The 27,437-nt window shown below is 49.6% G+C and overlaps 1 long non-coding RNA gene across 1 annotated transcript; it reads left to right on the plus strand.

Annotated features, from left to right (window-relative positions):
- The first annotated feature begins 16,989 nt into the window (after window positions 1-16,989).
- On the plus strand, window positions 16,990-22,731 carry LOC132594347 (uncharacterized). The gene is made up of 4 exons (XR_009560504.1): window positions 16,990-17,086; window positions 18,816-18,948; window positions 21,715-21,873; window positions 21,978-22,731. It is a non-coding gene; the product is annotated as an uncharacterized lncRNA (long non-coding RNA).
- Window positions 22,732-27,437: the final 4,706 nt, after the last annotated feature.

A 27,437-nucleotide genomic window follows, 5' to 3' on the forward strand; every position in this document is an offset into this window, starting at 1 on the left:
AGAGAGGAGCCAGTAAATCTTTTCAGTCAGTGTGTTGTGCTGGGTAAGGGGACTGTTGGATAGATGCTGCTGACAGAGAGAGCCACGCTGGGGGTCTGGGCTGGGTCTCCTGCAAGTGGGTCTGCTCCTGCAGCTGGTTGCACCTATAACTATGCTGTGTGTGCCCGACTCTGCAGGAAATGATTTGTTTTGTGTCCAGAACTTTATTTATCTTTTAAATTCATTCATTCATTCATTCATTCTTTCATTTTTGGCTGCATTGGGTCTTCATTGCTGCGTGTGGGCTTTCTCTAGTTGCAGCGAGCGGGGGCTACTCTTCATTGTGGTGTGTGGACTTCTCATTGCGGTGGCTTCTCTTGTTGTGGAGCACGGGCTCTAGGCCGCAGGCTTCAGTAACTGTGGCCTGCGGGCTTCAGTAGTTGTGGCTTGCGGGCTCTAGAGTGCAGGCTCAGTAGTTGTGGCACACGGGCTTAGTTGCTCCGCGGCATGTGGGATCTTCCAGAACCAGGGCTCGAACCTGTGTGCCCTGCATTGGCAGGCAGATTCTTAACCACTGCGCCACCAGGGAAACCCCTGAGCTATTGTTTCATGACTGCTTTTCCTTTATTCCTGCATTTCCTCACTTCCCTAATTAGTAGATGCTTGAATCTGCTCTTTGGAACTCCGGAAAGGCCCAGGAGACTAAAGCCTTTTTCTACAAATAAGAAACGGGGGACACAGAAAGGCCTTTGTACCCAGAAGGGCCCTGCAGGGTCCCGCTCCATTTCACTTTGACTTAGTGTTGACTGAAAAAAAAATGTACAACCTAAAAGTTGAGAATTATGTTTTATTTGGTGGACTTACTCAGGTCTTAAGCCTGGGATGCAGCCTCTCAGATAGAACTGAGGGATGGTTCTGAAGAGGTCAGGGAGGAGCCAGGATACAGAGGAGTTTTTGCAAAAAAACGCAGGTAGTCAGAACATCCAAAGATTACTGTTAATTAAAGAAAACCAGATGTCTCAAGTTAATGAATTTAGCACTTTTCTATGTCTGGGAAGATGCAAGAGTCTGGGGCTTACTGCAACTTTTCCTTTGATGTGCACCTTAACTATCTGGGCCAGTATCCTGTTTATCTCCATCCTGAGTTCCCCTCAGTTCCCCTGCGCCATGGGATGTCTGCCGTGGCTGATGGCTTGATGGCCACACTCTTTGTCCATTTTTTTTGGCCTGTCCCATAATTTTGCAGGATAAGGTAGATTGTGTTTGGTATACAGTCAGTTTTCCTTCCTGAGAGATCAGCTCTATCATCTTACTCCTTTCTGGATCAGCGTAATCATTGAAACTAGCAAAAAAGTGAAGAGCCCAATACAGGGCATGATTATTATTATTTTTATTTTTTTTTCTATATCTTTATGTATTTATTTTATTTTTTGGCTGTGTTGGGTCTACGTTGCTGCATGCGGGCTTTCTCTAGTTGCAGCGAGCGGGGGCTACTCTTCGTTGCGGTGCGTGGGCTTCTCGTTGCGGTGGTTTCTCTTGTTGTGGAGCACGGGCTCTAGGCGCGCAGGCTTCAGTAGTTGCAGCACGCAGGTTCAGTAGTTGTGGCTTGCGGGCTCTAGAGCGCAGGCTCAGTAGTTGTGACGCACGGGCTTAGTTGCTCCACCGCATGTGGGATCTTCCCAGACCAGGGCTCGAACCCGTGTCCTTTGCCTTGGCAGGCAGATTCTTAACCAGTGCACCACCTGGGAAGCCCCAGGGCATGATTATTTGTGTCTGTTCATGTTAAATACTTAATATGCTAGATGGGCCAGTGCCACCAAGCCCTCCAAGGCCTGATTCTCCAAGGCTAATTTCCTTTGTTTACAGACTTCACTAATCTGTAGTGAGTGCTTAACTGTACCGTATCTATACTGAGTGCTTAATTTAACTACACTGTTTTGTTTTGTTTTGTTTTGTTTATGGCGGTGCTGCGTGGCTTGTGGGATCTTATATAGGTCCCCAACCAGGAATCGAACCCAGGCCCTCGGCATTGAGAGCACAGAGTCCTAACCACTGGACCACCAGGGAATTCCCTTAACTACACTGTTCTATGCCCTTTTGTTTGCCTCTTGGTGGGTGTTGAGCCAAAAGAAACAACCAAACCAAAGAGCAGGAGAAGGAAGGATTTCTTACTACTTGCAGCAAGTAAGGAGAACACTGGGGATCTCTCCTAAAGCGGTGTCTCTCCAAGCAGCAAAATTGGGGAGGCAAGGAAACAGATTGTCCCCTAGGGTCCCCAGAAGGAGTGCTGACCTGTGGACACCTTGATTTTAGCCCAGTGAGACCCGTTGTGGATTTCGACCTCTAGAACTATAATAGATTTATGCTGTTTTAAGCCACTAAGTTTGTGGCAATTCGCTACAGCAGCCATAGAAAATTAATACAGGGAGAGATTAATTTTTAAAAATCCTATCTGATGAACTACTCAACTACTTCTTTCATGATGGTTGAGAATAGATCTAAGATAAGAGGTGGTGTAATTTTCATTAATTGTCTTAGTTTAGAAAATGTTGGTGGTTCCTAATTTCCTACCAGATGAAGCCTAAACATTTTTTAAAAATAAATTTATTTATTTATTTATTTATGGCTGCGTTGGGTCTTTGTTGCTGCCCACAGGCTTCCTCTAGTTGTGGTGAGCGGGGGCTGCTCTTCGTTTTGGTACGCAGGCTTCTCATTGCAGTGGCTTCTCCTGTTGCAGAGCATGGACTCTAGGTGCATGGGCTTCAGTAGTTGCAGCATGCTGGCTCAGTAGTTGTGGCTTGTGGGCTCTAGAGCGCAGGCTCAGTAGTTGTGATGCATGGACTTAGTTGCTCCGCGGCATGTGGGATCTTCCTGGACCAGGGCTCGAACCCGTGTCCCCTGCATTGGTAGGCAGATTCTTAACCACTGCACCACCAGGGAAGCCCTATATTTTCTTATTATATCACAACCAGTATAGATCTGAGCTACATGGTGACCCTTGGGAAGTAGGTAGCAAGTAAATAATTATTGCTCTGTTATGATTCTGAAAATATGAAAACATAATAGATTCAGACAGGCAGCCCTGAGATCTTAAGGTTTGGACATGGAAGGAACCTCAGAGAATATTTAAAACCTAGAACACAGATACAGAATATAAAAGTCTTCATCATTTCCAATTAGAGCACAGAACCACACCTCTGTGTCCTAAATTTTGGTATAAACTTATCCCACCTCAAACCTGTCTGTCCAAAGCTTAAAAATCACCAAAATCTTCCTCCATGAATTTGCTTGCTTTCCTTCTTGCTTTTCTAGCCACTCTTGTAGCCTTAAGTTTTGTTTTCTCTTTTTAATAAATATCTGGCTAAAAGGCTTTTCTTGGAGTCAAAGCACTGAGGTAATATCCTTAAGGGAGGTAAAAAGTTCAAAAGCTGGCTTATGTGTCCTGTAAGAAATCACTTATTCTGGCATAGAGAGGGAAGAATTGCCTTAATAATGCCATAAATGCCATAAATGGTCTTTATGAAATTCTCTCCAATTAAACAGCCTTCTCCTCTGTGCTGTGGTCTTTATATTGGCCAGGTCACTCCCCTGTGGGTAATAGCCAGCTCGCAATGGATTGTTGCTGCTAGTAATCTTTTTTTTAAGAAAGAAAATCACACACATAATAACCTGTTTGAAAAAGCCACTTACTGGGACATCATGATTTGTTTTCTGGCTGCAGAACAATGAATGCAGTGCACAGCTGTCTGTAGGCTTCCCTGAATGCTACCGGACTGATTGGCTGCAGTGAAAGAAGCTGAGACGTGTTCTATGCATCAGAGCAGAAGGTACTCATACTTAGAATCTCCTGCATTTGTACGTGTATAAATACCATCCCCACCTCAAATGTATGACAGGATGATGGGTATGGTCATGCTCTGCGACGACCAATGAGAATTATGAGTTTAAATTTAGTGGTGAGCAAGCATAAATAAGGAAATATTGCCTCTTCCAATATTAAATACCTTCCATATTAGTGAAAGTTAACCTCAAAAGGAAGAGAATTAAACTACTCAGGTGAAAATGACAGGAAGACACTGTTCTAGGAAGACACTGAAACTGACTCAAGAAGAAATAGGAAACCTGGAAAGACCTATAACAAATAAAAAATTTAATTAGTAATTTAAAATCTTCCCTCCCCCCACAAACAAATCCAGGCCCAAATGGCTTCACTGGTGAATTTTATCAAATATTTAAAGAAGAAATAATACTTATCCTTCACAAATTCTTTCAGAAAATAGAGAAGGAGAGAAACACTTTCCAACTCATTCCATGAGGCCAGTATGACTCTGATACCAAAGTTAAAGACATCACAGAAAAGAAAACCACAGTCAACATAGAGGCCAAAATATTAGGAAACTGAATCCAGAGAAAACGGACGTATAAAAAGGATGGTACACCGTGACCCAGCAGGATTTATCCCAGGAATGCAAGATCAGTTTTGTCATCCAAAAACTTATGCAGGAGGTTGCAAATAAGAAAAGAGTTTAGGGCTTCCCCGGTGGCGCAGTGGTTGAGAGTCCGCCTGCCGATGCAGGGGACACGGGTTCGTGCCCCAGTCCGGGAAAATCCCACATGCCGTGGAGCGGCTGGGCCGGTGAGCCATGGCCGCTGAGCCTGCGCGTCCAGAGCCTGTGCTCCACAACGGGAGAGGCCACAGCAGTGAGAGGCCCGTGTACCACAAAAAAAAAAAAAAAAAAAAGAGTTTATTTGGGGGAGGGGTCTTAAGAATTGCAGTTCGGGGGCTTTCCTGGTGGCGCAGTGGTTAAGAATCCGCATGCTAATGCAGGGGACACGGGTTCAAGCCCTGGTCCGGGAAGATCCCACATGCCGCGGAGCAACTAAGCCCGTGTGCCACAACTACTGAGCCTGCGCTCTAGAGCCTGCGAGCCACAACTACTGAAGCCCATTAGCCTAGAGCCCGTGCTCCGCAACAAGAGAAGCCACTGCGATGAGAAGCCCATGCACCGCAACAAAGAGTAGCCCCTGCTCGCCACAACTAGAGAAAGCCCACATGCAGCAATGAAGGCCCAAAGCAGCCAAAAATAAAATAAATAAATTTATTAAAAAAAAAAAAAAGAATTGCAGTTCGGGAGACACAGATTCGGGCAATCCGGAAAGAGTGTTCCAGGGAACAGAAGGAGTCGGGGACTTATGAAGACAAAAAGCCATGAAGTTGTTAAAGGTTGCCTGGCGAGAACTGTGATTCACTCTGACCGAGTCAGAAAATATTTGTCCTTAAGGAATCACAAGTTGTTTCAGGGTAGGGGTCTAATTAGTAGATACGCTGTCATGAGTTATTTTAGGGTAAGTGTCCGATAAGTATTTTGAGTTTCTGGCAGGCATTCTGGATGACTCCATCAGGTCAAAGGTTACATGCCATCCAGCCTGAGACGTGCATAAGTCACGCTTCCTTAATAGTCTCCAGGCTCCACTTAAGAGTGCTCTCTTAGCAATACCAACTGAATTTTGATTCCCCTTTCACGGTTTAACATCCAAAAATCAATTAATATAATTGTGTCATTTTCCAGCACCAGTTATTCTTCAACACCCACTGGTTGTCCTACAAGTAAATTCAATTCTGGCACTAATTACCCAGAGTTAGCACAGACCCCTTAATTTGAAGCCTGTCTCACGAGACAGCCCTCAGTTCTGTTGCCACAGCCACAAGTCTCGGCTCTCCCCAAGGCTCTGGCACTTCTGACTGGCTGACCACAAATTCAGGGGCTCCCACATTCCTCCTTCAGATTTGATAATTCTCTAGAACAACTCACAGAATCAGAAAAGCACTATACATACTTTAGCAGCTTTATTATAAAGGATGCAACTCAGGAACAGCCGAATGGAAGAGATGCACGGGCAAGGTGGGCTGGGGCACAGAGCTTCCGCGTCCCATCTGAATATGCCACTCTCCCAGCACATTGAGGTGTTCACTGCCATGGAAGCTCCCTGAACCCTGTTCAAGAGTTTTTATCAAGATTTAGTTATGTAGGACTTCCCTCGTGGTGCAGGGGTTAAGAATCCGCCTGCCAATGCAGGGGACACGGGTTCGAGCCCGGGTCCGGGAAGATCCCACATGCCGCGGAGCAACTAAGCCCGCGAGCCACAACTACTGAGCCCACGTGCCACAACTACTGAAGCCCGCATGCCTAGAGCCTGTGTGCCACAAGAGAAGCCACTGCAATGAGAAGCCTGCACACAGTGATGAAGAACAGCCCCCGCTCGCCGCAACTAGAAACAGCCTGCGCGCAGCAACGAAGACCCAACGCAGCCAAAAATAAATAAATAAATAAATTTATTAAAAAAAAAAAAGATTTAGTTATGTAAGCGTAGTTGATCAAATCACTGGCATTAGTGATTGATTCAATGTCCAGTTCCTCACCCCTCCCGGAGCGGGGGCTGAAGTTCTAACTGTCTAATTACATGCTTGGTCCCTCTGGCAACCAGCCCCCATCCTGAAGCTATTTAGGGGCCCCAAGAATCACCTCATTAGCATAAACTCAGGTAGGGTCCAAAGGGACTCATTAAGAATAAAGACACTCCTAGTGCTCAGGAAATTCCAAGGATTTTAGGAGCTCTGTGCCAGGAATCCAGGACAAAGACCAGGTGTGTGTGTGTGTGTGTATATATATATATATATATATATATTTTATTATACTGCAGTAATGCATCATATTAATAGAATAAAGGACAAAGCTACATGATCACTCACGTCACAGAAAAAGCCCCTCACAAAATCCAATACCATTCATGATTGAAAACAAACAATTCCCTGGTGGTCCAGTGGTTAGGATTCTCTGCTTTCACTGCAGGGACCTCGGGTTCGATCCCTGGTCGGGGAATTAAGATCCCACAAGCCAAGTGGTAAGGCAAAAAAAAAAAAAAAAAAAAGAAAAGAAAAGAGAAAATAAAAATATAAACACCTTTCATTAAAGTAGGAACAGAGAACTTCTTCAACGTAACAGGAGCATCTATGGAAAAGCCCACAGCTAACGTGCTTAGTGGTGAAAAAATGAATGTTCTTTCCCTCAGATCGGGAGCAAAAGAAAGGCAAAACGTACACTTTCGCCACTTCTGTAGTAAGACAAAAAAAAAAAGTCATCCAGATCGATAAAAAATAAAACTGTCAATCACAGATGACATGATCTTGTATGTAAATAATTCCAAGAATATACACACACAAACCTACTAGAACTAACAGGTTAAGCAAAGTGGCAAGACACAAGCTCAACATACAGAAATCAATTGTATTTCTATATACTAGTACTGAGCAATCTGCAAATACAATTAATACAATTCCATTCACAATAGCATCAAAAGGAATAAAATATTTAGTAATAGATTTAACCAAAAAATGCAATTTTTGTTTGCTGGAAAGTACAAAGCGTTGCTGAGAGAAATAAAAGTTCTAAATAAATGGAGGGAAGTTCCATGGTCATGGACTGGAAGACTCAGTATTGTCAAGGTGGCAGTTCTCACCTCATTGATTATAAAATCAATGCAATCTCTAACAAAATCCCAGCTGGATTTTTTTGTGTGTGTGGGGACAGGTTGACTTTAAAATCTATAGGGAGGGCTTCCCTGGTGGCGCAGTGGTTGAGAGTCTGCCTGCCGATGCAGGGGATGCGGGTTCGTGCCCCGGTCCGGGAAGATCCCACATGCCGCGGAGCGGCTGGGCCCGTGAGCCATGGCTGCTGAGCCTGAGCGTCTGGAGCCCGTGCTCTGCAACGGGAGAGGCCACAACAGCGAGAGACCCGCGTACCGCAAAAAAAAAAAAAAAAAGTACCTTCAAGTGCCTGCACTGGACAAATAAACCAGAGTCACAGGTGTTGGGAAACATCACAGAATGGAACAGGGTCTGTGCAATGCGGAGGACTTCAGTGACCCGCCATTTGTGAGGTGGGAGTCATAGGGATTCACTGTCTTCCGGGTGGGGGAGGAGGGAGTGCCTCGGAGTCGCTGGGGGCCTCGGCCCTGTGTGTCCCTGTCACCATGGTTTCCACTCTCCTGGGTGATCTGAAAGCGTGTCTCTTTTATTCTGCCTAGTACCCTCTTTTGTGGCCCAGCTTGCTCTCGACCTTACCCTTTTTTAGATTTCTAGAGTGGGTTTCTTAGCCCTGACCCCCCCCCCCTTTTTTTTTTTTCCTGGTACGCGGGCCTCTCAGTGTTGTGGCCTCTCCCGCTGCGGAGCACAGGCTCTGGACACGCAGGCTCAGCGGCCATGGCTCACGGGCCCAGCCGCTCCGCGGCATGTGGGATCCTCCCGGACCGGGGCACGAACCCGCATCCCCTGCATCGGCAGGCGGACTCTCAACCACTGCGCCACCAGGGAAGCCCGCCCTGACCCCTTTGACATTTGGGCCCTGTCATTTCTCTCGTGGGGTGTCCTGTGCATGACACAATGTTGAGCTTCCGTGGCCTCTACCCCCAGGGTGCCCGCAGCACTCCCCTCCACCAGTTGTGACAACCAAAAATATCTCCAGGACTTCCCTGGCGGTCCAGTGGTTAAGACTCCGAGCTTCCACTGCAGGGGGTGAAGGTTCGATCCCTGGTCAGGGAACTAAGATCCCCCATGCCATCCTGTGCGGGGCAGCCAAAACAAACAACAAAAAAAATCTCCAGACATTGCCACATGTCCCCGAGGGGGCAGAATCGTCCCCACTCACTCCTGTAGAGAATCTCTATTCTAGGAGGTGGCAACACTTAGCTGAGTCTGAAGACTTCTGAGGCATTGAAAGGGACTGCCTTCTCAGAATGGGTCAAATCGCCCTCTTGGAGTAAAATCAGCTCCATATAAATGACCACTTCATGGTGTGGTTGATGCGGTAGACAGAAAAATGGCCGCTCAAAGACGTCCCCATCCTAATCCCCCGAATTTGTGAAAATGTCACCTCGCACAGCAAAAGGGATTCTGCAGCTGTAATGAAGTTAAGGATCTTGAGAGGGGAGATATTCCCCGATGCTCTGTGTAGCTCCCGTGTAATCACAGGGTCCTTGCGAGCGGGAGGCAGGAGAGGGTCAGAGACAGGGAAGGAGAGGTGATGTCAGAAGCAGAGGTGGGAAAGAGATTGAAGATGCTGGCCTTGAAGGTGCAGGAAGGGGCCACGAGCCAACACATGCCTCTAGAAACTGGAAAAGGCAAGGAAATGGACTCTCCCCAGAGCCTCCAGGAGGAACCAGCCCCGTTACTGACGCGGGTCCTTGGACTCTTTAATCAGTAGAAACTGATAAGAAACCTGACGAGGAATTCAGGCAAAGCTTTACTGGGACTTGTGGAGCCCGAGAGAGTGAAAACAAGTAACAGGTGCCCTTGCGTGCTCCTGCGGGCGGGGGTGAGCTGCTCCCTTAAATGGGGGGAGGGCAGGGGTGGATCGGTGGGTCGGGCTGGAGGGGGGCTTAGGTGGCCTGTCCACCCCCTTGGTGGTGCCGTGTGCAGGGGTCATGCACAGGATCCTGCTTTTGCTCCCGGCACCTCAGAAATGGCAGTGGGTTTGTGGCCTTTTTGTATCTTTTTTTAAAAAAATAAATTTATTTATTAATTAATTTATTTTTATTTTTGGCTGCGTTGGGTCTTCGTTGCTGCGCGCGGGCTTTCTCTAGTTGCGGCGAGCGGGGGCTACTCTTCATTGTGGTGCACGGGCTTCTCATTGCGGTGGCTTTTCTTGTTGCGGAGCACGGGCTCTAGGCACTCAAGCTTCAGTAGTTTCGGCGCGCGGGCTCAGTAGTTGTGGCGCACGGGCCCAGCCGCTCCGCGGTATGTGGGATCTTCCCGGACCAGGGCCCAAACCCTCGTCCCCTGCATTGGCAGGCTGACTCCCAACCACTGCGCCACCAGGGAAGTCCCAACCTTTTTGTATCTTATTGTTCCTAATTGCCCCAACTGCACATGCACCGCAGTTGTTTTTAGCCCCTTGTAGTTTCTTTGTATTCTGTTGTTGTGGAGACGTTTGTTCAGGTGTAAGCAATGCAGCCAAGGGTCTCGGGTCCCAGCCTGTCTCAGCCCTGTTGACACGCAGTGAGACCCGTTTCGGAATTCTGACCTCCAGGGCTGTAAAATAATAAATGTATGGTGTTTGAAGGGACTAAGAAATGAGCGCAGTGGCATTGGTTGTTCTTCCTCAGTTAGACAAGGCTCCAGAGAGGGGGAACAGTGCCTGGTTTCCTGCACTCCCACGGCACAGTGCTGTTTGCTGGCGAGGGGAAGTTGGAAGCAGTGTCTGCCATAAACTTTGCGATGAGGTTAAGTCCTCCTCTTTCCTGCGGGGGCTCACGGGAACTGATGGCCTGGGCATTGAGGCAACCTCTAACCCATCAGCTGGGATGATTGCCTGCTGGAAGTCAAGCTGGGAAGTAGTGCAGACCCGGCCTGGACCCGGGAAGTCCGTCTTGAACCCTCATCTCTCCGTGGCACCTCAGTCACGCACATCCATCAGCCAGCGTCCCACTGGGAGCCCCGCGGACCTCTCTTCTTGAGAGTTAGCACCCAGGGGGTGTCTGTGAAATGCAGATTGAACAGTGCAAATTTGGGGGTCTTTTTCCCATTTACCGTGGGAGTCGGGTTGTGCAAAAACTGACTAAATTCATTGTCTCACTTAGAAATTTTTTAAAAGATTTTTTAATAGACCTAATTTTGTAGAGCAGTTTTAGTTGACAGCAAAATTGAGTGGGAAGTACAGAGATTTCCCATATACCCTCTGCCTCTTCACACGTACAACCTTCCTCACTGTCAGCATCCCCACCAAAGTGGGACATTTGTTACAATTAACGAACCGACGCTGACACGTCATTATCCCCCAAAGTCCACGGTTTACAGCAGGGCTCGCTCTTGGTGGTGTACCTCCTGTGGATTTGGACGAATGTGCAGTGGCATGTGTCCACCACTACAGTAACACACAGAGCAGTTTTGCGGTTTTCCTTTTTTTTTTTTTTTTTTTTTGGTTTGTTTTTTTTGCGGTACGCGGGCCTCTTACTGCCGTGGCCTCTCCCGTTGCGGAGCACAGGCTCCGGACACGCAGGCTCAGCGGCCACGGCTCACGGGCCCAGCCGCTCTGCGGCATGTGGGATCCTCCCGGACCGGGGCACGAACCCGTGTCCCCTGCATCGGCAGGCGGACTCCCAACCACTGCGCCACCAGGGAAGCCCCGGTTTTCCTTTTGATGCAGATCGCAGACCATGGGAAATACTTTGCGTGGGATCAGCTTGCTCAGTAGATACTCGGTGTGATTCCCCTGTAGCTTCACCCGGCACTTATAACTTTGGCCAGTTGTCTATTAAACGTATATTGTTTGTTATGAGGAAGAGCAGGTGAGAGGGTGCGGCCAGGTCAGTGTAAAATCCTCCCAACTGCATGGAGAATGTTTAAGTCATGCTCACTGACTGAGATACATTCAGCGAGTACCAAGCACCCAGTACCACACATTAGGGAGCAAAAGCCACAGAGCTTGGTCCTCCTAGAGTTTCCAGCCTACACAGGGTTGTTTAGGGAGCTTGGCAAATCCGTTAACTACAGATGAGGAATAAGACAGGATTTGCCCAGATAATACAACAGAACTTTCTTAGGAAAGGATGGAGTTGGCGTGTAGGTCCTAGCAGGCCCTCCAACAAGCCAGTCCAGGCAAAGCTTCAGATGCCAGACCACGGGGTGAATGACCCCTCCCGAACTTCCTTCTGTCCTCCTGGGATTTTTGCTCACTCCTATGGGTGGGTGAGGAAGTTGGCAAATGAGAAACCCAGGTTCTGGTCCCTGCTGTGGGTCTTTAGGTTGGCCATGGGCTCCCTCAAATTGAGTTTGCTTATCTGAAAAGAAAGGTTTGGACATGACGGCCTCTGGGATTTCTATTAGCCAGGACAGACTGATTCTCACGTGGATGGGGGCCCTGCTAGACCAGGTCCACCTCTGTTTGTTTCCATGTCCTGGTCAGTCAAATACCACCAATCCTTAGCTAGAGCTTCAGATGAATTCCAAATGCTTGGGCAGAAGTTTCAGCCACGGCCCTGTGGCCCTCTAGTCCTGCACTGCTTGTCAGATCAACAAGTTCCAGCTGGAATGCACCTCTTTCTAGCCAGGGGGTGAGTAGGAATTACTGTGCTGGTTTTGGAGTCTTGCAGGAAAGAAACGTCCAGGAAATCGGGCTCTGTCCTCTTGTGCCTGCAGAGGGCGTCCTGCTCTTGCGGTCGGCCTGCATGCATCCTGTAGGTCGTTGCCTCCTTTTCGTGTGGCTGAGGCCCAGGGCTGGGATGGAAGAGGAATGGAACTGACATAGTAACATCCGATGCAATTTAAACCTGGACTCGGCCCCTCAAACGAAACTTCTGCTGCACTGTTCTGACTGCCACACTTGTGCCTTTCTCCTCTGGCTGACGTGGAGACGTCTGTCCTTGTCCCGTGGCCTACATTCTCACGTTCCTATTTAAACCCCCGAGTTCATAAATTGTCCCTATCTTTCATTTCCTCTTTGAAAGACACTGAGAACTCAATTTGTGGAAAATGAGGTCCACTCCTCCTGGACCTTGTATGTTATGTTTTTAGGCAAAACCACTTTACAGATATTACTCTTTTGAAAGTGGTTTTGCCTAAAAACAGAACTTACAAGGCCCAGGAGGACTGATTCATTTGGTTCCCGTTGCCCTTTACTTAAGAAGAAAACACAAACAGGAAAACTGTGAAGTAACAGTTAAAACCAATGTATAAATTCATTTCTAACCAAGCTCTAGAATTCCTGGAAAGTACTCTGCGCTTCCACTGCAGGGGGCATGGGTTCGATCCCTGGTGGGGGAACTAAGATCCTGCATGCCATGTGACATGGCCCCCCCAAAAAAGAAAGTACCGTAGAATAGATATATATATATTATATATATATATATAGCCTTAGAGCCATTTAATACCACTGCAGGTTGCCATGAGGAGGGTAGGGGCCAAATGGCGGCACAGAGGAGGGGCCCTAACCCGTTGTCACAGGACTTCCTTATTGCGGAGCAGTTACAGCTGTGGGGGAGAGGAGGGCGGACGCAGTGCCGTTTCCCATCCCTCTGTGCTCTCTGTGGTCCCCTGTGTCTTCCTCCGTGAGCACAGTATGGAACTCTTAGGCTGGCTCCAGGGGTCATTTGTCCCTCCCTCCCACATCCAGGGGACACCTGTCATAGCGTCCCTCAACACTTGCTGTCAGAAACACACAGCTGCTGTCTAACATCTGCTGCCCTTACCGGGACTTAGATGAATTTCCCTGTTTTTATTTTCGGGATGAGCTAGTTACCCTTCCGTAGTGGGTTCAATAGTGTCCCCACCAAAAGATATGCCTGTCCATATCCTAACCCCTGGGGGCTGTGAATGTGACCTTACTTGGAAATAGAGTCTTTGCAGATGTGATTAAGGTGAGGATCTCGAGATCTTCCTGGATTTGGGATGGACCCTGAATCCGATGGCTGGTGTCCTGATAAGAGAAAGGAGAGGCGGAATGGAGGCTCACAGAAGGAAAGGTGATGGGAAGACGGAGGCGGAGACTGGAGTGATACAGCTGCAAACCAAGGACACCAAGGAGTGCAAGAAACTCCCAGAAACTAGGAGACAGGCCTGGGAGAGCTCCTCCCTCAGAGGCTCCGAAGGAGTGCAAGAAACTCCCAGAAACTAGGAGACAGGCCTGAGAGAGCTCCTCCCTCAGAGGCTCCAAAGGAACCAACTCTGCCGATACCTTGATTTCAGACTTCCAGACTCCAGAACTGGGAGAGAAGAAATTTCTGTCGTTTTAAACCCCGCGGTTTAGGGTAACTCATTACGGCGGCCCTAGGAGATTAATACACCTCCTCCCCAAGCCCTGACCATTTCAACAAGGGTGTGTGATGGCTGGCTCTTATTTTTAATTAATTAATTAACTAATTAATTAATGAGGTTGTGCTGGGTCTTTAGTTGTGGCAGGCGGGCTCCTTAGTTGCGGCTGCCTCTCATTTTTGATTCTCAGTTAAACCATCCTGTGTTTTTGAATAATTTACATTTCAGGACTTCTCTTCTGGGCCCCTCTGCCTTGGGCCGTGGTAAACCTCATGGATACAGTCTCCTCCCTGACTTCAGCCAGCTTTCCCACCAGGTTTGCTCTGCTGACCTCCAGTGGGGCTGACTGGGTGCCTTTTCTCTCACCTTCACTTGGGCGGGCTGCTTATGCTCTGAGGCCCAGTGACATGTCATTAGCTGAAAAGAGTCTCAGAAGGCTAATGATGTTTTCTCCTGCTTTGTCCTCTCTTCTCTGTTGATTTCCTGAAAATAGACTACCTATTTTTAAAATTTATCTTATTTATTTATTTATTTATTTTTTGCGGTACGCGGACCTCTCCCGTTACGGACCACAGGCTCCAGACGCGCAGGCTCAGCGGCCATGGCTCACGGGCCCAGCCGCTCCGCGGCATGTGGGATCCTCCCGAACTGGGGCACGAACCCGTGTCCCCTGCATCGGCAGGGGGACTCCCAACCACTGCACCACCAGGGAAGCCCTATTTTATTTATTTTTATTTTGGGCTGCGTTGGGTCTTCGTTGCTGCGCGTGGGCTTTCTCTAGTTGCGGCAAGTGGGGGCTGCTCTTTGTTGCGGTGTGTGGGCTCCTCATTGCGGTGGCTTCTCTTGTTGCGGAGCACGGGCTCTAGGCACGTGGGCTTCAGTAGTTGTGGCACGCGGGTTCAGTAGTTGTGGCTCGCGAGCTCTAGAACGCAGGCTCAGTAGTTGTGGCGCATGGGCTTAGTTGCTCCGTGGCATGTGGGATCTTCCCGAACCAGGGCTCGAACCCGTGTGCCCTGCATTGGCAGGTGGATTCTTGACCACTGCGCCACCAGGGAAGTCCCTGTGAGTCGTTTCTTTTTTGTTATATTCACTAGTTTGTTGTATTTTTAGATTCCATATATAAATGAGATCATACAGTATTTGTCTTTCTCTGTCTGACTTATTTCACTTACCATAATACCCTCCAAGTCCATCCACGTTGTTGCAAATGACAACATTTCATTCCCCTTTGTGGCTGAGTCGTATTCCATTGTGTGTAGGTATAAGACGACACAAGTTTATCTGCTCACTGCTCTGGAAGGCAGACATCAAAATCAAGGTGTCAGCAGAGCATGCTCCCTCCGGAGCCTCTAGGGAAAGGTCCTTCCTCACCTCCTCCAGCTTCCGGAGGCTCCAGGTGCTTCTTGGCTTGTGGCCACATCACTCAATCTCTGCCTCCCAAATCTCCCTCTGCCTTTCTCTCTCTCTTTCTCTCTCTCTCTCTCTCTCTTTTTTTTTTTTGGCTGCACTGCAGGCTGGTGGGACCTTAGTTCCCTGACCAGGGATTGAACCCACACCCTTGGCAGTGAAAGCACGGAGTCCTAACCGCTGCACCGCCAGGGAATTCCCCTGCCTTTCCCTTATAAGGACAGGTGTCATTGGATTTAAGCCCAACCTGATAATTCAGGATAATCTTATCATGAGACCCCTGGTTTAATGACATATGCATAGAGTCTTTTTCCAAATAAGGTCACTCGCACAGGATCCGGGAAGTGGACAAATATTTTGGGGGGGCCACCGTTCGGAGAGTGAGTGTGCTTTGGGGTGCAGCTGCAGCTGTGTTTCTGAGCTGTCCTTCCCCCCCAGGACTCTCTGAAAGGTGGACTGTCTGACGGCCTCTCTCTCACATCTGCAGGCTCTCCCTCCACCCCCAGCACATTTTCCTCACCTTGTAAACCACTCCCAGTCTTGAACACAAAACAAACTGAAGACCCTTCTTCTTAAGACCACTGTCCCTGGAACTCCATTCATCCCATTTTTCCTCAGCTCCCGGATGGCCCATAAAGACAGTCCATGTTCCAGGTCTCACACCGTGGGCCTCCCTCTGGGCTCTGCACATTCTGAATCTGGGCCTGCCTCCGGAGGGGCTCCTGTGACCATGACCGTGGCTGCTGGATGGAGCCCGTGGGATCCTCCATCTCTTTACCACGTTTCCTGGGTTGGAGCCTTACCCTCCCGCTGGCTCTGTAACAGCTCCCAGCTGGGGACACGTGGGCCAGCCAGGGGTCTGTACCAGTGGAGAGTGGGTCTCAGCTCAACCCCTCACTAGCTGCCTGTTGAATTTGAGCGAGGCACCTCTGCTCTGGGCCTTGGGGGCTCAGGTGGCCGTGGAGGCCATCGGATGGTGGAGGTTGAACAGGACCAGTTGGCAGGCGCGCTGTGACTTCCGCGGCTATAGGGGCTCCTCCAGGGGAAGGTGATGAGGGCTTCCCTTCTCTCCCAACTCTGCTCCGAGGGTGAGACAACGGGGTGGGGGATGAGGCCCAGGGTCTCTGAAGCCCTGGGACGTCTTGCTCAGCGCAGCCTCGTCCTTTCAGTACGGCTGAGGTTTCTTCCTGGGAATCTCCGTCAGCAACTGGAAGGGCCCGGCTGGCAAGCGCTGGGGAACGAGGCTCCACACCTGCTGTCTCCTGGCTGGAGAGAGGGCGCAGCTCTGCCGATGAAATTCTACGTGGATTAATTAAAATGGGGAAAAGCATTTCATCGTTGGATCTTGTTACGGAGGTACCAGAGCCTCTGTTTTGGTGGTGGTGGTGGGGAACGTGCTCCAAGCCTAGGTTTTTTTTTGTTTTTTTTGGCCAGGCTGCGTGGCTTTCGGGATCTTACTTCCCTGCCAGGGATCGAACCCGGGCCCCGGGCATTGGAAGCTCAGAGTCCTAACCACTGGACCACCAGGGAAGTCCCAGCCTGGGGGTTTATGGTAGGGGAGAAGCTGGTTGCCTGCCTCACTAGAGGTGTGGTGTTAATCCTTAACGCCAGAAGGGCAGTGCCTTCATGGGGGAAGTCTGCAGGGGAAGCTTTAGAAAGATCCCCCCATGCACAGTGGGCAGCCTCACATTCCTTTCTTTTTTTTTTCCAAAGACGGCAGTCCTCCAGGGCAGCTTCCCCCAGAGAGGGCAAGAAAGGAGCAGGCAAGACAGAAGCCACAGAATTTGTGTAACCTAATCTTGGACATCCCATCGCTTTTGTGTTTTCTACTTGTTAGAAGCAGGTCCTTCGGTCCAGCCCACGCTCCAGCAAAGAAGATTCCACAGGGACACAGAGGTGAGGATCATGGGGCCATCGTCGGAGCCGCCTACCAGTTCACAGCCTATGGGAACGAATATGTGTCAGGGGAGTGTGACTTTGGTTCCGTGGGAGCTATTAACACCCACAGATTTATAGGTCAGGAGCATGCTCTTCCTGGCTATCTGGAAGAGAGAGACCCACTCGGTGGCCCATTAATTTATTTGACTTTATCATATTGTACACTTTGCAAACCACTTTGCTTCTGTCTGTGATAGAAGTTAAAATCCAGTTAAAATCCGCAAATTACAGATGTGTATAAGAGCAGGTAGCTGCACATATAAGAAAATGCCAGGGACTTCCCTGGTGGTCCAGTGGTTAAGACTCTGAGCTCACAACGCAAGGGGCCCGGGTTCAATCCCTATTCGGGGAACTATATCCCACATGCTGCAACTAAGACCCGGTGCGGCCAAATAAATAAGTAAATAAATATTAAAGAAAAGAAAAAGAAAATGCCAGCTCTCAAATGTCAGCATGAAAAGTTGTTTGTCAACAGTTGTAGGTTTGCAGATTGGGGCTCTGCCTGAAAAATGGGCAGGGGGAGACTCCATCCTCTAGGGGAGCTCGGCCAGACCCACGTTGATGCTGCCACCGGATCGTGCTTACCCTGGAGAAATCAAGGTCCTAGACAGTGGTTTCTCTCCATTGCCACTTGTGGTGGAAATGACTCGGCAAGGCTCAGCTCTGGCTAGAGGGGACCACCCCACCGAATGGGCCAGGCCAGCTCCTTAGGCCACTGGGCAGAGAACTGGGGGAGGGTGAGCAGGAATCAGGACACTCTCTTCCTTTCCTGAACAAGGACATATTTTAAAGCAGCTTAGAATCCTAGGAAATTACAGGGCATGTGGTCCCATTCCGTTCAACTAAAGGGGGCCCTGGAATGACTACTTTTGATCGGGAACTTCGGCCAGGTCCTACTTCTGCTTTTTTATCTCTTCCTCCTCCCAAGATCTACTGCCCTTTGTGGGGAGCCCCACTCCGCCTGGCTCTTCCGGGCGTGTGATGTATTAGCAAGTGCATGGATGTGGGACAGGACAGACCCTTCAGGACCCTGGCCTCACGACTTCCCAGCTGTCAGACCTCAGTTTTCCCGTCTATAAAGTGGGGATAATACCACCTACTTCGTAAGGTGGTATGAGGGTTAAATCATCTATGCAAGAGGTTGGCAGAATTACAGACGTATCACAGTCACGTGAAGTATTGGGCGTCTCCTCTCTCCTCCCGTCCCCCACGACAAAACAAGAAAACCAGAGCTTTTCTTCTGATATGGAATGCTGACTGTTTATGTGGGCTTGCTGTGGAGGGGCATTCCTTTTGTGCGGCAAGTGTGGGGAGTGGAAGAATGTGTATGTGTTGGCGAGGTTGGGAGGGTAGCTCACAGAGATGGAAAGGACAGAGTGCTGCTCTGATTCGCATTTCATTCCAGGAGTGTCTCCTCGTAAGTGATGATGCTATAGGGATGCAGGGCATTGATGGAGCCCCCTCCCTGCTGGCGGCCCCAAGCAGCCTCCCTGGTCCCTTGTGGGGGGACAGTGGCGAAGGAGCCTTACAGAGTGTTACGGACTGAACATCCCTGTCCCCAAACTCACAGGTTGAAGCCGCAGCCCACAGTGTGATGATAACGGGAGAGGGGGGCCTTTGGGAGGTAATTAGGGTTAGATGACGTCACGTAGATGGAGTCCTCATGATGGGATTGGTGCTCTTACAGGCAGAGACATCAGAGCTCGCTCTCTCCACCATGTGAAGACACAGCAAGAAGGCGGCTGTCTACAAGCCAGGAAGGGAGCTCTCACCAGACCCCGACCATGCTGGCACCCTGATCTTGGACTTCCAGCCTCCAGGTCTGTGAGAATATAAATTTCTGTTCTTTTTTTTTTTTTTTTGCGGTACGCGGGCCTCTCACTGCTGTGGCCTCTCCCGTTGCGGAGCACAGGCTCCAGACGCGCAGGCTCAGCGGCCATGGCTCACGGGCCCAGCCGCTCCGCGACATATGGGATCTTTCCGGACCGGGACACGAACCCGTGTCCCCTGCATCGGCAGGTGGACTCTGAACCACTGCGCCACCAGGGAAGCCCTAAATTTCTGTTCTTTAAGCCCCCAAGTCTATGGCGTTTTGTTATGGCAGCTGAAGAGAGAGCCTTCCAAACTGCCCCTCTGGAAGCTTCTGCCTTGCCCGGTGGCAGCTCAGTGTAGTTACAGGATGTCATCTGTTGGAGGCTGGGACCCTTGGATGGATGAGAATGCAACCTTCTTAGCAGGAGGTTGCTTGTCATTCAGCAGAGGTCAGGGGTGAAGGACAGTATCTGATTGGGTCTAGTCCCTGACCTTTGGTGGCGTCTCATGATTGAGAGAAAGGCACAAAGGTCGATTCTGAGCCAGGGCGAGGCTGAATAGCAGTCTTTGGGCAGCGATTGGACTATGTTCTTCCAACGGCCACCTGCAAGTTCTGTTCCTGCAGAGAACCTGAGAGCCCCTTGAGGGCTCAGTCAGGGAGGACAGCCACCCATCTTGGATGGAAGAGAAGTCCTCCCCAGCCTGGGGGGCTGCCCTCATCACTGATCCCTGTGGATTCAGCAAAGACCCCCAGAGAGTGGTCTCTCTGTCCAGCCCCTGTCATCCAGGGCCTCAGCCTGCTGAGCCCTGGGGGCCATCGCTCCCCACCTCTACACGGCCACATCAGCTCTGCACCTCCCCCAGAGATGTTCCCTTTGTTGCTAAATTTATTTTTGCCTTGTCTGTGCCCAATTATGCTTATTTTCTTCCACCGCTTGCCTCTGAGCAGGGGCGGAGAAGGGAACGAAAAAGGGAAACTGATTTGCTCTCATTGTGTACACCGAATGCACATTTTCTTTGTGAGATTTAAACGTCTGGGGGTCTGAGCTTTGAAAGTTTGTCTTAAATGGTCTAATTGCTTGGTCTCAATCCTGGCTTGGCGTTTTGCATTTGGCACTTCCTGGATTTGAATCTGGAGAGACAGTGGGGGGGCGGGGCCGGGGGGTTGCCTAACTGATGGATATTTTTAGCACATCAAAGTTTGCTTTTCTGGGTCAATTCTATCCTGTCTCATCACCACCTTCCAATCTTGTCACTTCCCATTGCCTCTAGGACCTGGTACGAGGCCACCCCCGTGCTGCTGAATTAGCTACAGGATCAATGGCACAAGCCTGACAGCGTCCCCAGAGAACCCAGGGGCGCCACCCAGCCCTGTGCCCAGGGAAGGGGGTGCACGTTTATCGAGCTCCTGTTTGTACCAGAGACTAGGGACCAGGGGCTTCATTTAAGTCACCCATTCTCAAAGTGGGGTCCTCACAAAGCTCCAGGAACTTTTCTTTACACAAGCTGACCAAATGCAGAAACAGACATGAGAATCCAGCTGCCTTCGGGTACGCCAGACCTTAAAGAGAGCTGCACTATTGTAAAACGATGCCTTTCTTTGCGCAGAAATTGTGTTGTATTGGAAACTGGAGTTTTTTTCATTAAAAAATGTTATTTATGCTAACATGTCATTGCTTTCTTTTTCTTGGCCACGCTGCACGGTTTGCAGGATCCTAGTTCCCTGACCAGGGATTGAACGCAGGTCCCCTGCAGTGAAAGCACAGAGTCCCAACCACTGGACCACCAGGGAATTCCCTATTATTGCCTTTTTTTTTTTTTTTTGGTTGCCCCTCCTCACACGCGGGGATCTTAGTTCCCTGACCAGGGATTGAACCTGCAGCCCCTGCATTGGAAACACGGAGTCTTTTTTTTTTTTTTTAAATAAATTTATTTATTTTATTTATTTATTTTTTGGGCTGTGTTGGGTCTTTGTTGCTACGCATGGGCTTTCTCTAGCTGCCGTGAGCGGGGGCTACTCTTCGTTGCGGTGTGCAGGCTTCTCATTGCGGTGGCTTCTCTTGTTGCAGAGCACGGGCTCTAGGCGTGCGGACTTCAGTAGTTGTGGCACATGGGCTCAGTAGTTGTGGCTCGCAGGCGTGGGCTCAGTAGTTGCAGCTCGTGGGCTCTAGAGCACAGGCTCAGTAGTTGTGGCGCACGGGCTTAGTTACTCTGCGGGATGTGGGATCTTCTTGGACCAGGGATCGAACCCGTGTCACCTGCATTGGCAGGCGAATTCTTAATCACTGTGCCACTGGGGAAGTCCCTGTCCCCAAACTTAATTTACATAATTTGGATCGTTACCATCGTGCAGGATTTGAACCCAGAGGTGGGTCATAGCGACGAGCTGAGATTGTGTCTCTTGGAGGCAGTGGCGGGCAGCTGCGGTGAGGAGGTGGCTTCTGCCTTTGTTTCCTCCTGTTTTGAGAGTGTCTAGGGAATTCCCTGGCGGTCCAGTGGTTAGGACTCAGTGCTTTCACTGTTGAGGGCCTGGGTTCAATCCCTGGTCGGGGAACTAAGATTCCCACAAGCTGCGCAGCAAGGCCAAAAAAAAAAAAAAAAAATAGTGTCCAGGAATAGGTCCTGTAGACTGTATGTTACAGGCTGAATTGTGTCCCTTCAACCCCAGAGCCTCAGGCTGTGATTGTGTTTGGAGACAGGGCCTTTAGGAGGTGATTAAGTTAAAACGAGGCCATTAGGATGGGCCCAGATCCAGTGTGACTGTGCCCTCACAGGAAGAGGAAGTGTGGACATGGAGAGACGCCAGGGATGTGTGTGCTCGGGGAGACCCTGTGAGGACCCAGCAAGAAGGCAGCATGTGCAGGCAAGGAGAGAGGCCTCAGGAGAGACCAGACCCCTGACACCTCGACCTTGGACTTTCAGCCTCCAGAACTGTGAGGAAACCCATTTCTGTTGTTTCAGCCCACCGTCTGCGGTACTTTGTTGTGGCAGCCTGAGCAAACTAACACACGGTGTCTTATTCTCTCTTTGGGAACAGGAGCACGAGTGGGGTGGGGCCTTCAGACGACCCAGGCTGTTTCCCACGAGGGGGATCTGCAGGGTGAGGGGAACGAACCCACGAGAAGCAGCAGAGACTGGGCCTGTGAGCCCCTCCCAGGCCCGGCATCCTGGGGCCCCGCTTGGCCTGCCTCAGGCTGGGGCCGCCACCTTCACCCCAAGCTCACGGAGTGGGGAAGCAGCTCAGACCCTTCCTGGCACAGATGTCTGCTTCCGTGGATCGGACCCTGTGGAAAGGACCCCGCTGGCCCGGACCCACCGAAGAAGAGCTCAGGCCCGGCCTTGGAGGTGGGCCAGCGCCAGTGAAACCTGTACCGAGAAGAAGAAGCAAGACAGCAAAGTGCCGCTCAGCACAGCATCCAGGGAGTCAGCCCAGAGGTGGGACAGGGTGCCCCCTCCCCTTGCTGACTCCCGGCCTGCGCTCTGTCCTCTGGGCTCCATGTCTCAGGGACACCCTGGAGAAGGTGCAGCCAGGCAGCTCCGTGAGTGGCCGCCGAGCATTACCAGTGGTGCCCAGGCCTGAAAGCCCCGTCCCTCCTCCTTAATGAGGACATGGACCTGAGCATCCTTCCCGCCTCCTGGTATCACCCTTGAGCTTGTTGCCAAATCTGGCTCCCTGTGCACCTATGCCGAATAACAATACGGAGACAGAGAATTGGAAGATAAGAAATAGAGAGGCTTTTTATTTTCTTTGCCAGGCAAAGGGAAGACACGGTAGGCTAACACCTCGAGAACTGTGCCCCCTCCTTGGGGAATTGGAGAAGATTTTATATGTGGGGCTCGCAGTCTGGGGCATGTGATAAAGGATCAAAAGTAGTGAAGGTCTTGCATTTCTTTTCTTCTGTAAATTCATGGCCAAAGCTGGCATCAGGTGGCTCATCAACCGGGTCTGGTGTTCCTGAAGTTATCGGCCTGTGACCTTCTTTCTGAAACGATGAGTGCCACAAGGGAGTGTAGGGGGAGAGAGGTGCCAGGTGCAAAGGGTAATTTGTATGGAGTCAGAGCGCAATCAGCTTTGTGAAGGACAAGTCTAGCTACAAGTGTTTCTTAGTAGTAACAACTAAAGAATAACCAAGATTGCTTAACTCTTTCAGGCCTGTTTATGCTGTTTCCTCAGCCTATTCATCGTTTCCTTATTTTTCCTGGTTATCAGGAGAGGAAAAAACCTCATTTCTTTTTTTTTTTTTTTTTGCGTTGGGTTTTTGTTGCTGCGTGCAGCCTATCTCTAGTTGCGGTGAGCAGGGTCTACTTTTTGTTGCGGTGCGCGGGCTTCTCATTGCGGTGGCTTCTCGTTGTGGAGCACGGGCTCTAGGCATGCGGGTTTCAGTAGCTGTGGCACACGGGCTTAGTTGCTCCGCAGCATGTGGGATTTTCCTGGACCAGGGCTTGAACCCATGTCCCCTGCATTGGCAGGGGGATTCTTAACCACTGCGCCACCAGGGAAGTCCCCATATAGTTTTTCTTTATCCTTCATCTGTCGATAGACACTTAGGTTGTTTCCATACCTTGGCTATTGCAAATAAGGCTGCAAGGGACATGGAAGTACAGATAATTCCTCAAGACAGTGACTTCGTTTCCTTCATGTATATACCCAAAAGTGGGATTGCTGGATCATATGGTAATCACATGGAAATTTTTAGTTTTTTAAGGAACCTCCATACTGTTTCCCATAGTGGCTGCACCTGCTTACATTCCCACTAACAGTGCACAAAAACTCTCTTTCTCCACATCCTCACCAACACTATCTCTTGCCTTTTTTTTTTTTTTTTGTGGTACGCAGGCCTCTCACTGTTGTGGCCTCTCCCGTTGTGGAGCACAGGCTCCGGACGCGCAGGCTCAGCAGCCATGGCTCACGGGCCTAGCCGCTCCGCGGCATGTGGGATCTTCCCGGACCGGGGCACGAACCCACGTCCCCTGCATTAGCAGGCGGACTCTCAACCACTGCGCCACCAGGGAAGCCCTCTCTTGCCTTTGTGATGCTAGACATTCTAACAGGTGTGAGATGATATCTCATTGTGGTTTTGTTTTTCATTTCCCTGATGATTAGTGATGTTGAGCTTCTTTTCATGTACCTCTTGGCCATTTGTATGTCTTCTTTGGGAAAATGTCTATTTAGGTCCTTTGCCCATTTTTAAATTGGGTTATTTGGGGTTGTTTTTTTTTTTTTTTGCTATTTTTAAAAATATTTATTTAGGCTGTGCCGGGTCTTAGTTGCAGCACACAGCATCTTAGTTGCAGCATGTTGGATCTAGTTCCCTGACAAGGGACCGAACCCTGGCCCCCTGCATTGCGAGTGCAGAGTTTTAGCCACTGGACCACCAGGGAAGTCCCTTTTTTAGCTATTAAGTTGTATGCATTTCTCGGTTTTTTTTGGTTATTAACTCCTTATTGGATACAGGGTTTGCAGATATGTTCTCCCAACTCATAGGTTGCCTTTTCATGCTATTTTTAAAAATATTTATTGATTTATTTGATGGTTGATGGTTTCCTTTGCTGCGTAGAAGCTTTCCTTTTTCTTTACGTAGAAGCTTTTTAGATTAATGTCACCCCACTGTTCACTTTCTCTTCCATCCCTTTTGCAGCATGCCATTTCTACAAGGTTGTCAGAGTATCAATCAGTGTCCGGTCAGGGCAGGAGCAGCCAAGCTTGGCTCCTGTTTCCTTGAATGTGGCTGTCCTGAGTCATCTGTTCTGTGATGAGAGAAACAGGAGGAGCGCTGGTGTGGAGCTGATGGATGGCTTCCAACACCCTCAGGCCAAGGCGCTTGCTGGGACTCTGAGTCATACTGTTGCCACTGCTCTGCTCCCTGTGTCCCAGTCATGCCTGCCGGCCACTCTCATTGTTGGAGACCTTCTGAAGGTCACTGCCAAATCCTGATGCCCTAACTGCATTGTGGGTCAAGGTGAGAAGCGAGGTGAGTCTTCCCCTTGGACAGTGCACGGCCCAGTAGACCCCCTCAGGAGGAATCATGGGTGCCTAAATGTATTACGGGGAGGAAGGATGGGGGATGGATGTGGAAACAAGTCACCAGGAAGACCTCCCTTGGGACAGATTGGAATCTACAGCCCTGGAAAAGGGTGTGACATGAGCTGGGAAGGCCTGGAGAGGGTGGGTGTGGTCAGAACCCCAGGGCCTGGAGCTGCCCAGTTTACTACAGGCAAGGAGCAGGATTTCTGCCCTGGGGCCCCCCCTATCCTAACCATTCTGGGTGGCCCATCACCAGCAGACTTTGGCCGTGCCTGTCTCCTGGGATGTTGGGCAGTTCTCTGAGGGTTTGACTCCCTGCAACGCCTATCCGGGATCCCATTCAGCACTGCAACCCTCACCCAGGCCAGCCCCTTCCCGTCTTCCATGACTGTTATGCTGAAGGGGTTCTAAGTTTTCAGATTACTTGTAGCCAAGGTAACCCATCAATATAGCACAAACTGATTCCTGTTTTGAATGGAGACAGTTTTCATTGGATTTCCACTTAGTCCCCGTCTTTCTCTTTGGTTCCCCTGTGTCTGGGGTTCCCGAGGCTGCTGCCACATTTGGTGATTCACTAGGACTCACAGGTCTCAGCATAGAGTTGTACCTACGACTAAGGTATATTACAGCGAAAGGACACACAGTAGGATCACCAAGGGAAAAAGATGCAGGCGGAGTCAGGAGAAATCTGTCTAGGACAAAACTGAAAAATGTCACCATCTGAGTTCGTTGAGCTCCCCCCTTTCCACCTGAGGGCAAGTCTAAGATTGGGCGGGCCACACCTGTGGGACAGGTGCCGACAGGTGGGACTGAGTACAGCTCAGGAGCAGGGCAGGATACTCTGAGACATCTGAGACATCTCAACGTGTTCCTGGAAAGTCACACAAAATACCTCTGACTTCCATGAAGTGAGAGAGTGGGACCAGGAGGGGGCGCACTTCTAGCCCGCCATCTCCCCACACCCCTCCACCCTCACCCTCTACACCCCACCCCACCCCGGCCCCCCAGCCGCCCTGGGCAGAAGCAAGAAGGAACAGGCTGAGGAGATGGGGCCCCGTGGAGAGGTGGAGGCCTGGCCTCACAGGGGGTGGGAGGAAGTGTGTGCCCTCTGGGGTCCTGTGAGAGATTTCATGCAGGGGTGACAAGTCCCTTTTTCCCCAGTGTCACCTCACTGGGCCACAGCTTTCTCGGATATTCCAAAGAAGACTTAATTCATTATCATCTTAAAGATGGATTTATTAAAAAAAAAAAGCCCTCAGAGAACTGCTGGGATTTGGGATGACTGATGGCTTTATTAGCTTGCCTCAATTTTATATTTATGGAATTAAACCAGCAGCCAAGGGGCACTTAATTAAGATTCTTTCTCATCAGTTGGAGAAGAAAAGATGGTGGGGAGACAGGGCTTGTGACCCATATTCTAGGAGAAAAGTTTTAAGTACTTGCAATAACACGCTGGAGACCCTCGGTAGGGGGGCTTGGTGGGTCACAGGCCGGGAACAAGGGCTGTCTTCACGCTGGGAACCCAGGGGCCTGGTCCTGGTCCTTCACTTCTTAAGCATTTGCCAGTCAGAGCAGCATTTATTTGGTGTCTGGTCCACAGCGCCCTCTGTGCTGTGTCTGCAGATATACAAGAGCACAGAGCAACCAGGGAGCTCGGGCTTGGAGACAGAATCTGGGTTCCAATCTCGGTTCTCCCCCTTACTAACTGTGTACTTGTGGGCAAGTTATTTCATTTATTAAAAATCGAGATATAATTCACATAAAATTCACCCCTTTTGAGTGTACAATTCAGTGGTTTAGTATATTCATAAGACTGTGCAAATATCACCACTATCCAGTCTTACATATTTTCATCACCCCAGAAAGAAACCCCCTACCCATAAGCAGCCACTCCCATTCCCCTCCCCCAAGCCCATAGTAATCAGTAATCTACTTTCCATCTCTATAGATTTGCCTGTTCTGTACTTTTCTGATGAATGGGATAATACAATATGTGACTGGCTTGTTTTACTTAGCATAATGTTCTCAAGGTCCATCCATATTGTAGTGTGTCAGAACTTCCTTCCTTTTCAAGGCTGAATAACGTTCCATTGTATGGATGGACCACATTTTATTTTTTCCTTCTTCTGTTAGTGGACATGTGGGATGCTTCCGCCTTTTGGCAGTTGTGAATAACACTGCTCTTGAGACCCTGCTTTCAATTCTTTGGGGTATATACCCAGAGGTGGAATTGCTGGATCATATGGTGATTCTATTTTAATTTTTTGAGGATCATTCCTTCTTAAGGCTGAATAGATAGCATTCCATCATACAGACACACGACAGTTCATGCATTCATCCATCAGTGAGCAGCCTGGGTTTTTTACACTCTTTGGCTATTCTGAATCATGCTGCTGTGGACGTTTGTGTACTGGCTTGTGTGTGGCTGTGTGCTCTCGTTTCTCTTGGGAACTGACCTAGGAATGAAATTAC

This window comes from Globicephala melas, chromosome 20 (genome assembly GCF_963455315.2).
Source record: "Globicephala melas chromosome 20, mGloMel1.2, whole genome shotgun sequence".
In the NCBI taxonomy this organism is placed as follows: domain Eukaryota; kingdom Metazoa; phylum Chordata; class Mammalia; order Artiodactyla; family Delphinidae; genus Globicephala; species Globicephala melas.